Consider the following 12,337-nt stretch of genomic DNA (forward strand, 5'->3'; position numbering starts at 1 on the left):
CCTTGGGGGCGCAAAAAACGAAAAAAAAAAAGCGAAGAAAAAAAAAGAAAAAAAACGAAGAAGAAGAAGAAGAAAAAGAAAAAAGAAGAAGAAGAAGAAAAAAAAAAAACTCGCCCGGAACGGTGGGGAGGGAGAATGGTGGAGGGGGGGGGGGGGGGGGGCAGAAAACCAAATCAAACAAAATAAAAACAAAACATGATGATGACGCGGACAAAATGACAATGTTTATTGTGTTCACACAAGAATTCCATGTTCCGTAAGCTGAAATACAAAAATTTTCGAAAAAAGAAGGTAAGAACAAAACTTGATGATGACGCGGACAAAATGTCAATGTCTATTGTGTTCACACATGTCATTTAATATTTAGCAGGCAAAATGTTTCACTGAGCAGCGGCTGCAATTTCTTTCGTTCTGAAGCGATCGCCAATTGGATCAAAAGGCGCCAACGGTTTCGAACATACGGGGGGGGGGCGCAAAAAACCCCCAAATCAAACAAGATAAGAACAAAACGCAATGATGACGCGGAAATATACAAATTTCGGCTCGCTCGCTCGTACTGTTAGAGTATTTTTTCAAGTCCTCAGTTTGGTGGTATAAATCGTTATCTATAAGGCCGTCACTATATCTTGATTAGAATTGTAAGATTTAATGAGCAAAAAATGACAAGAATTCCATGTTTAGTAAGCTGAAACATAAACATTTTCGGCTCGCTCGCTGCGCTCACTCGCCAAAATTTATCAAAAAAAGGAAGAAGAAGATAAGAACAAAACGTGACGATGACGCGGACAAAATGACAATGTCTATTGTGATCACACATGTCATTTGATATTTAGCAGGCAAAATGTTTCACTGAGCAGCGGCTGCAATTATTTCTTTCGTTCTGAAGGCGATCGCCGATTGGATCAAAAGGCGCCAACGGTTTCGAACATACGGGGGGGGGGGGCACAAAAAAAAAAATCAAAAAAGATAACAAAACGCAATGATGACGCGGAAATATACAAATTTCGGCTTCAGTTTGTTGGTGTAAATCGTTATCTATAAGGTCGTCACTATATCTTGATTAGAATTGTAAGATTTAATAAGCAAAAAATGACAAGAATTCCATGTTTTGTAAGCTGAAATACAAAAATTTTCGGCTCGCTCGCTGCGCTCCCTCGCCAATATATATATATATATATTATAAAAAAAGAGAGATAAGAACAAAACGGGATGATGACGCAGAAATATACAAATTTCGGCTCACTCGCGCGCACTAATTTAGAGTATTTTTTGAAGTCCTCAGTTTGTTGGTATAAATCGTTATCTATAAGGCCGTCACTATATCTTGATTAGAATTGTAAGATTTAATAAGCAAAAAATGACAAGAATTCCATGTTTTGTAAGCTGAAATACAAAAATTTTCGGCTCGCTCGCTGCGCTCCCTCGCCAATATATATATATATATATTATAAAAAAAGAGAGATAAGAACAAAACGGGATGATGACGCAGAAATATACAAATTTCGGCTCACTCGCGCGCACTAATTTAGAGTATTTTTTGAAGTCCTCAGTTTGTTGGTATAAATCGTTATCTATAAGGCCGTCACTATATCTTGATTAGAATTGTAAGATTTAATAAGCAAAAAATGACAAGAATTCCATGTTTTGTAAGCTGAAATACAAAAATTTTCGGCTCGCTCGCTGCGCTCGCTCGCCAAAATTTATGTATATATAAAAAAGAGAGATAAGAACAAAACGTGATGATGACGCAGAAATATACAAATTTCGGCTCACTCGCGCGCACTAATTTAGAGTATTTTTTTAAAGTCCTCAGTTTGTTGGTATAAATCGTTATCTATAAGGCCGTCACTATATCTTGATTAGAATTGTAAGATTTGATAAGCAAAAAATGGCAAGAGCTCCATGTTTTGTAGCCTGAAATACAAAAATTTTCGGCTCGCTCGCTGCGCTGCTCGCCAAAACTTATCAAAATTCGCTACATTTAAATCACCCTCAAAAGACCCCTCTTAAGTGCTTGAAAAAAAGCATATCTAATCATGTAGACTTTGTTTAAAGTCCCTACCGGGATGGGGTTGGGGTTGAACACTTTTTCAGAAATTAGGGGCGCAATTTTCGCGCTTGCCCCGGGCGCCGTTTCCCCTAGATACGCCACTGTCAACCAATGGAACCAATGGAATGGCAGCATTTTGTCGAGAAATATCTTTCCACGCAGGCCTTTGTTCCGAGGTTTACTTTAGACGTATTTTCACACCGCATGATTCCGAATTCTAGATTCATTGCAACCTCATCGTCGGAGCGTATAGCAGTAATTTGTTATCGCTTGTGATCTGAATAATATTAACACACACCCCAAAACACACACACACACACACACACACACACACACACACACACCCCGCACGCACACACACACACACACACACACACACACACACACACCCCAAACACGCACGCACACACACACACACACACGCACACACATTAATACCACCACAAGCTTAGCCTTTAAACAAGGCGACTCGCTCTGTGTGCCCCCGTATGTAGCGCGTTTACCCCACAAACCTGTTGGCCGGTGGCGATTTTTTTTTTCCGTAACCCTAACGCGTCGAAATTGCCAATTGTGTCACTTGAGCAAAGACTATCAGTGTACAAGTTGGTTTTTGTACGCATGTGCGTGGACTTCAGCAGTAGGCGCTGAGTTTGTACTGTTATACACAGTACCATAGGCATGGTCGTCTGCTAACCACAGAATCAGATTACAATGTGAGAATGAGACGCCGTCCTTCAATCAGAAACATAACAACGGGCTTGTGTGTATGGGTATGTGTGTGTGTGTGTGTGTGTGTGTGTGTGTGTGTGTTTCACTTCACATGTCATGGGCATCGCGTTCGCCTTTGCCTTAGGTGGTATTTCTGTGGTTTTGTTCGCCGTCTGCTGACACTTTTCCTGTGTCTCGCAAGACTTGCGTTACTGGGCTCACGCGGGTAAATAATTCCCCTTAGAGGCGTGTGTTAAAATTCAAATTTCAAAAAATTCTGTAAAATAGCTGGAAGAAATGAGATGTTTCATCTTCACTAACCTGGATAAGTGAGATATACCCTTTCATCCATCAAATTTCCCAGGTGGGTTCTGCGGCTCAAATTCTGTCCAAGGGTCCGCAAAGCCGAACTACGAGTTCTCTTCACTCAAAAAATCACCTCTTTTCTGTACATGCAGCCAATGAAATAAAGTCCCCTCAAATTAAATCAGAAAAGCTTTCATCTTCCAACCAAAATGTAGTTTGTAGAAGAATTCATACTCAATATTTACAGCTATTCAGTTTTTGCCAAACTACATCATTGATTTTGAATTATTTTTTTTCTACATTTATTTTGGTATCTTTGGTACGAATTTGTGCAGGGGTCTGGGACATTCCATTTTATTTGTACAGGTGTGAGCCCAACTAGGATGCATGCAAACTCGACGTCGTCATCAATATCTTGCAAAAAGTAAATTGGAAATCTATATTGAAGCTTGGAATAAATTATAATCAACGTATTATATATTTAGGTCTACAGCTGCAGCGATTGCTGTTGTTATCAACATTGATCATGTTTATTAACCCCCACAAAATCAGATTCGAAGTGGGCATTGGGTCTTGGGTAACATGGATGAACTACTGCGTTAATTTGGGTTTATCCTCCAACTTCACGATGATTCAGAAAGGCGTAGTATAGGCTCCTTAGGCCTATAGTTCAGGTTCATGTAATCAAGATATGTGATTACATTCTCATGGAATAACATCCAATATGAAGATGGGGGAGGGAAGAGAAACTGGGATAGAGCTAGTAATCATCGATTTTGATCGATAAAATCTCTCTATAAATATCTTAATTTAATCAGCTTTACAAAGGCATTTTGAATCGGCATTTAAAAATCAAAAGATGTGCTATTTCCAACAAAATCAATTCATTTCCCAGACCATACATGTACAAAATTGCTCTAGTATCACGGTTTGAATTGCTCTATCAATAATTTTTTGATGTTCACTTTATCATTGCCAACCCTATCGAGTCCTTCTCATCACGTACCATCGTCATTTCTACCACCACGACCATCATTGAAGCCTGAAGGAAAACAAAACCCAAAAAGAATTATGGATTGAGTGAAAGCAGCCACATTAGTAGAACACATCACTTAAAGTTTAAGGAAAATCGGGCAATCGATGCAAAAGTTATGAATATTTAACGTTTTGATGTTTGAACCACTGGCTGCATGACATCACGTGTGGGCAACAACATAGAGAAAATAAAAGAAAACAAACATGTTTTCACTTTTCTTGAGTAATGGAAGAGCATTTGATTAACCACTTTCAGAAAGTAGGGGGAATGATTACTACCCTTAACATAGATTATGTCAGTATCAACTAAGTTGAGGGAATGTGTAATTTTATTGATTTTGTTTTTGTGTGGAATTCTCTTTATATTTTCTTTACATTGTTGTCCACTAAAGACGTCATGGTCTCTAGTAATCTCTTTTTTTCAGTGATTACAACACAAAAAATATAAAAACGAATAACTTTTGCATCGATTGTCCGATTTTTCCTCAAACTTTCACTGATGTGTAACGCTAATATTGCTGCGTTCACGCAATCTATATTGTTCTTTGGGTTTTGGTTTCCTTTAATATCAACCAATCATCACTTATACCATCATTGCTTTTATTAGATTACCATGCACGACCATAAACATCATTACTATCATTTCACAACTGGATATCATCTTATCATCATCACCACGATTATCACTCGTATTACCATCGTATACATATCACCACAAGCAATATATCTTCCGCCACTATCATACTTTTTTCATGTCATCAATCCATCAACAACAACAACTTCAGCATCATCATCATTATCCTCAGTCTAAATAAGCATTGCGACTGGCAATATTCCTACTCGATCCCTTCCTCCAATGCCCACATGGCCTAGCACCCTTAATTCAATTGATGAAGAGAAACGATTGAATATTAAAACACTGATTTTTGTTTGTTTGTAAGAACACTAGCCGCATTCACACGTACACAATAGCTTGTTACCGAGCGTGCTCCAAAACTCGAGTTCTTGTTATACTCGCAACTTTTTATAAAATTCATGATCGATATATTAGAAACAAACACCTGGCTTTAACTGGTATCAGATGGGTTCATGACTTTAAATGTGTATAAACCATTTGTTGTCGACTGACACCCAAAAAGGGAAGCCATGCGTGATTTGTTGTCTCGAAGTCGTGCAGTATCGTACACAAAGAGTGATGAGATATTAGAGCTGTGATAGAAGTTTACCAGTATGAAGTTTATCAATATCAGCATAACTATTATGTCTAGAGTATGTGAGAGAGAGAAAGAAAAAAATCCAACCCACCAGCTCCGATTCTCACGTAAAACACATTTGTAGAAGAGATTTGAAACGATCGTTTTATAATGTGTTATTGGGCACAAAATTATTTCCCTTATTTTTAAAAATGGTAATCGATAACTAAATGAAAATCAATTTGCCAGATATTAGCCAAATTTAAGATCTTTTCATTAAGTTGGCGCAACCAGCATCAGTTCAGAGTCACAGGGGCTACTTTCGAGTTTTTATGAAATACATTCATAGGAAACTGATAAGTACAAGTTTGAACAATGATAGCACCCATTATCATGGTTACAGTTCGTTATTTACAAGGTTCGTTATTCAGAAGATTCTTTATTCCGAAGGTTCGTTATTCCGAAGATTCGTTATTCCGAAGGTTCTTTATTTCGAAGGTTCGCTATTCCGAAGTTTCGTTTTTCAAAGGTTCGTTAATCCGAAAATGAAACAAAGCTCGTTATTCCGAAGGTTCGTTACGGACCCTATTTTATTGTCGGATCAACGAACCTTCGGAATAACGAACCCTGTTTTATTTTCGGATTAGCGAAACTTCGGAATAACGAACCGTATTTTATTTTCGAATGAACGAGCCTTCGGAAAGCGAACCCTAGTTTTTTTCGGATAAACGAACCTTCGGAATAACTAACCTGCGGAATAACGTCACAAATATTCGGATTAACATACCCTTTTTGATTTTCGGATTAACGAACCTTCGGAATAACGAATATCCGAAACACACAAATCCCCTATATACCTAGAGGTTTGTCAACCCGAAAATCAAGAAAGGTTCGTTAATCCGGACATTTGTGAGGTTATTCCGAAGGTTCGTTAGTCCGAAAATAAAATAAGGTTCGCTATTCCGAAGGCTCGTTTATTCGAAAATGAAATAGGGTTCGTTATTCCGAAGGTTCGTTAATCCAAAAATCAAACAGGGTTCTGGAACGGGTCATAAGACTTTTTGAACGTTGTTAAAACTTTTTTTAAACGTTGTAGAGGGTTTTCAAAAGTTATCTGGATGTCTACAACGTCAAAACGTTTTTCTGTCGGTCCTAAAAATTTAGACAGGTTTTTTAGTGTTATCTTAACGTTTAAAAGAAGTATTTATAACGTCCAATTGAAACGTTTTAAATGCGTCGAAAACCTTCCACAAGAAGACGTTCTGAAAAAGTTTTGACAAAACGTCCAAATAACGAACTTGGAATGTTTCAAGAACGTTTAGAAAACGTCTTTTTGTTAGCTGGGTAAAGACGTAAAATTCAAGTCAGTTTTGTGACGTATTATCCACATCATATTTCCGACGTATTAGTGAAATAAAATTTACGTTGCTTTGCAATCTATTTACCACGTCATATTAAGGACGTGACGTTAAATTTACGTCAGTTTTGCGACGTCTTTGTGACTTCATATAATTAAGGCCTACGAATTATAGTTTTATAGAGTTATATCAGTTTGCCACATTATACTATCGTCAGAACGACGACAATTTCACGTCAGTCAACTGTCAAAAATAAGATTTTTTTTTTTTGCTCAAATGGAAGACATAGAGAGAATTCATTATCTAGACTTCAGAAAGGCGTAATAATTGTCGTTTGTTTGACGTAAATAAGCAAAGAAAACAGACGCTATTTAGACGTCTCAACCTGACGCCAAAAAGTCGTATTGTTGTTTGAAGACATCTAAAAGACGTCATATTATCTGTGACGTCTTTCTGACGCCTGGTTGGTTATACAAAGATGTCGTAAAGACGTGTAAATTACTAATTAAATGTCTTATAAACGAAAACAACAGGCAGATACTTGCATCATATAAACGTTTCAAACTGACGTGAATATGTCGTATTTTTCAAACTGACGTGAATATGTCGTATTTTTGCTCAAATGGAAGTTGTCCCAAAGATGTCATTGGTGGTCATTAGAGTCGTCTTAATGACGTGTAAAACACAATTCTAAAGACAAGATGTACGCCAGAATAACGTCATGAGCACGTCATCTCACGTCAATTCATGCCTTTTTGATGTATATTGGTAAAGAAAACAAGAAAGATGTCTGAAAGACGCCTTTTTCACGAAAATGGAAAATGGACGTGATTTTGACGTCATTTTTAGATCGTGGCCGGTTAAGGTCTAATAAAGTGCATGTGAGCACCTTAAGATACAACCATGATACAAATCTGGTTCCTAGCTAACATTTGGACGTTTTCTAAACGTTCTTGAAACGTTCCAAGTTCGTTATTTGGACGTTTTGTCAAAACGTTTTCAGAACGTCATTTTTCTGGAAGGTTTTTCGACGTATTTAAAACGTTTCAATTGGACGTTAAAAAAACGTTTCATAAACGTTAAAATAACAATTAGAAACCTTTTTATACATGATTTTTAAGGACGAGAGAAAAACGTTTGGACGTTATAGACATTCAGATAACTTTTGAAAGCCCTCTAGAACGTTTAAAAACGTTTTAATAACGTTCAAAAAGTCTTGTGACCCGTTCCAGAACCCTGTTTGATTTTTGGATTAACGAACCTCCGGAATAACGAACCCTATTTCATTTTCGAATAAACGAGCCTTTGGAATAGCAAACCCTATTTTATATTCGGACTAACCAACCTTCGGAATAACGTCACAAATGTCCGGATTAACGAACCTTCCTTGATTTTCGGGTTAACAAACCTGTAGGTATAGGGGATTTGTGTGTTTCGGATATTTGTTATACCGAAGGTTCCTAAAATCCTAAAATCAAAAACGGTAGGCCTATGTTAATCCGAACATTTGTGGCGCTATTCCGCAGGTTCGTTATTCTGAAGGTTCGTTCATCCGAAAAAAATATAGGGTTCGTTATTCCGGAGGTTCGTTGATCCGACAATGAAATAGGGTCCGTAACGAACCTTCGGAATAACGAGCTTTGTTTTATTTTCGGATTAACGAACCTTCGGAATAACGAATCTTCGGAATAAAGAACCTTCGGAATAACGAATCTTCGGAATAACGAACCTTCGGAATACTCACCTTCTCAATAACGAACTGTAACCATCATAATGGGTGCTATCATCGTTCAACCTTGTAGTTATCAGTTTCCTATGAATGCATTTTATAAGAACTTGTAAGTAGCCTCTGTGACTCTGAACTGATGCTCGTTGCTCCAACTTAATGAAAAGATCTTCAATTTGGCTAATATCTGGCAAATTGATTTTCATTTGGTTATCGATTACTATTATTAAAAATAAGTACAATTATTTTGTGCCACATAACACATTACAAAACGATCGTTTCAAATCTCTTCTACAAACGTGTTTGATTGAGAATTGGAGCTGTGTGTTGGATTTTTTTTTCTCTCTCTCACACATAGTAGACATTATGGTTATGCTGATATTGATAAACTTCATACTGGTAAACTTCTATCACAGCTCTAATATCTCATCACTTTTTATGTGTACGATACTGCACGACTTCGAGACAACAAATCACGCATGGCTTCCCTTTTTGGGTGTCAGTCGACAACAAATGATTTATACACATTTAAAGTCATGAACCCACCTGGGAATCTGATACTAGTTAAAGCCAGGTGTTTGTTTCTATAATATATCGATCACGAAGTTTATAAAAAGTTGCGAGTATAACAAGAACTCGAATTTTGGAGCGCGCTCGGTAACCAGCTATTTTGTACGTGTGAATGCGGCTAGTTTATTTATTTATTTTATCTATTTATTTATCTATTTCTAATCTTTTGTCAGGGTAGCCCATTCACCAATAAATAGTGGTCTTCCATGGAGCCCTGAATGATGAATGTACATTAAATAGCAAAACGTATATACAGAAGATGACATATACAGTGTAGATACATACCAGCATATACTGTACATTGCAAAGTAACATAAACAAGTACATGCCACAGCAAGAGTTCACCAGAATGCCGAAATAACAATTAAAATGCTATGATACAGGAATGATAAGCTAGCCCAGAATAAATTTCGTGTGTTACTTACAAATAACAACTTTGCTTAAACAATCTCTTAAATGAATATTTGGAAGAAGCTGATCTAATTGAATGATCTAGCCTGTTCCATTCAAGTTCAGAGGATACGATTGGGCTGCACTTGTGACAATCAGAGCGAAATCTTGGCACACGTAGATTTCCACTGTCTATTAGCCTTGTATGATGTTCATGTACATCAAGTGCACCTGAAGGTGCGAAGGTGCCAAGTTATGGACGCATGAACGCGACTGAACTCAAAACGTCGTGTCGTCCATTTAAGACTTTTGAATAAATCAGCTAGTATTCTTACAAACAAACAAACAAACAAGCAAACAAACAAACAAAAAAATCAGTGTTTAACTATTCAATCGTTTCTCTTCATCAATTCAATAAAGGGTGCTAGGCCATGTGCTCGGGCATTGGAGGGAGGGATCGAGTATAGGAATATATTGCCAGTCGCAATGCTTATTTAGACTGAGGATAATGATAAAGATGCTGGAAAACTTTGAAAGAGATTTCGTGAAGTTGTTGTTGATGGATTGATGACATGAAAAAAAAAAAGCATTGATAGTGGTGGAAGATTTATTGCTTGTGGTGATATGTATACGATGGTAATACGAGTGATAATCGTGGTGATGATGATAAGATGATATCCAGTTGTGAAATGATAGTAATGGTGTTTATGGTCGTGCATGGTAATCTAATAAAAGCAATGATGGTAGTGATGATTGGTTGATATATCAAGTGGTACCGTTGTACACATTGAGACTTGAACTGGTATCAACTGGGAACTTCAACTCGTATCAACTTATAATAGACCAGTAGCCTTCATTTGGTATCAACTGCATGGTACAAAATGACACTTGAACTGGTATCAACTAGTACCATGCAGTAAAACTTCAACCGACAGAAACTGTTACCAACTGGTACAGTGATATGTACTTGAACTGGTATTACAACTGGCCATCAGTAGACTTTTACTGGTTTCAACTGGTATAAACTCGTACCAGTATGTTTAAACTGGTATCAACTGGTACCAGTACGTCTTCAACTGGTTTCAATTAGAATTGCTCATTTTGTGACTGGAAAGTTGGAGTTACCTTGCTGGTTTCAACTGGAACCAGTTGAAACCAGTTAAGGCCAGTTAAGACCAGTTAAAACCAGTAACGACCAGTTAAAAATGCTTACTGGTTTCTACTGGTTTCTACTGTTTTTTTTTTTACCTGGGAAAGGAAACCAAAACCCAAAGAACAGTATGGATTGAGTGAACTCAGCAACATTAGCAGTACACATCAGTGAAAGTTTGAGGAAAAATCGGACAATCAAAAGTTATTCGTTTTTATATTTTGGTGTTGTAATCACTTAATAAAGAGACTACTAGAGACCATGACGTCTTTAGTGGACAGCAATGTAAAGAAAATATGAAGAGAATTCCACACAAAAAATCAATAAAATTACACATTCCCTCAACTTAATTGATACTGACATAATTTATGTTGAGGGTAGTAATCATTCCCCCTACTTTCTGAAAGTGGTTAATCAAATGCTCTTCCATTATACTCAAGAAGAGTGAAAACATGTTTGTTTTCTTTATATTTTCTTTATGTTGTTGCCCACACATGATGTCATGCAGCCAGTGGTTCCAACATCAAAACGTTAAAAATTTATAACTTTTGCATCGATTGCCCGCTTTTCCTTAAACTTTCAGTGATGTGTATACTCATGTTGCTGCTTTCACTCAATCCACATTTCTTTTTGGGTTTTGGTTTCCTTCAATGATGGTCGTGGTGGTAGAAATGACGATGGTACGTGATAAGAAGGACTATAGGGTTGGCAATGATAAAGTGAAAATCAAAAAAAAATTATTGATAGAGCAATTCAAACCGTGATACTAGAACAATTTTGTACATGTATGGACTGGGAAAATGAATAGAATTTGTTGGAAATAGCACATCTTTTGATTTTTGGCCGATCCAAAATGCCCTTTTAAAGCTGATTAAATTAAACTATTCATAGAGAGATTATCGATCAAAATCGATGATTACTATAGCTCCCCCCCCCCACAGTTTCTCTTCCCTCCCCCATCTTCATCTTGGATGTTATATTATTAATGAGAATGTAATCATATATCTTGATATACATGAACCTGAACTAAAAAGGAGCCTATTCTACGCCTTTCTGAATCATCGTGAAGTTGGAGGATAAACCCAAATTAACCCAGTAGTTCATCCATGTTACCCAAGACCCAATGCCCACGTCGAATCTGATTTTGTGGGGCTTAATAAACATGATCAATGTTAATAATAATAGCATATCGCTGCAGCTGTTGGCCTAAATATAATACTCTGATTATAATTTATTCCAAGCTTCAATTAGATTTCCAATTTACTTTTTTGCAAGATATTGATTATAATTTATTCCAAGCTTCAATTAGATTTCCAATTTACTTTTTGCAAGATATTGATGACAACGTCGAGTTTGCATGCATCCTAGAAACGCAAGTCTTGCGAGACACAGGCAAAGTGTCAGCAGACGGCGAACAAAACCACAGAAATACCACCTAAGGCAAAGGCGAACGCGATGCCGATGACATGTGAAGTGGAAACCACGCGCGCACACACACACACACACACACACACGCATCACATACCCATATACCCATAAACCCGTTGTTATGTTTCTGTTTGAAGGACGGCGTCCCATTCCCACATTGTAATTTGATTCTGTAGTTAGCAGACGACCATGCCAATGGTACTGTGTATATACAGTACAAACTCAACGCCTAACTGCCCAAGTCATTGAAGTCCACGCACATGCGTACAAAAACCAACTTGTGCACCGATAGTCTTTGCTCAAGTGACACAATTGGCAATTTCGACGCGTTAGGGTTACGGAAAAAAAAATCGCTGGCCGGTGTCACAGGCGATCCGTTCCGGCCAGTCGATAAGTTGCGCCGGAACTTATCGGCGGACTTTA

This window comes from Diadema antillarum, unplaced genomic scaffold, assembly GCF_040938485.1.
Source record: "Diadema antillarum isolate AM-2024a unplaced genomic scaffold, OU_Dant_1.0 seq00000170_RagTag, whole genome shotgun sequence".
Lineage (NCBI taxonomy): Eukaryota > Metazoa > Echinodermata > Echinoidea > Diadematoida > Diadematidae > Diadema > Diadema antillarum.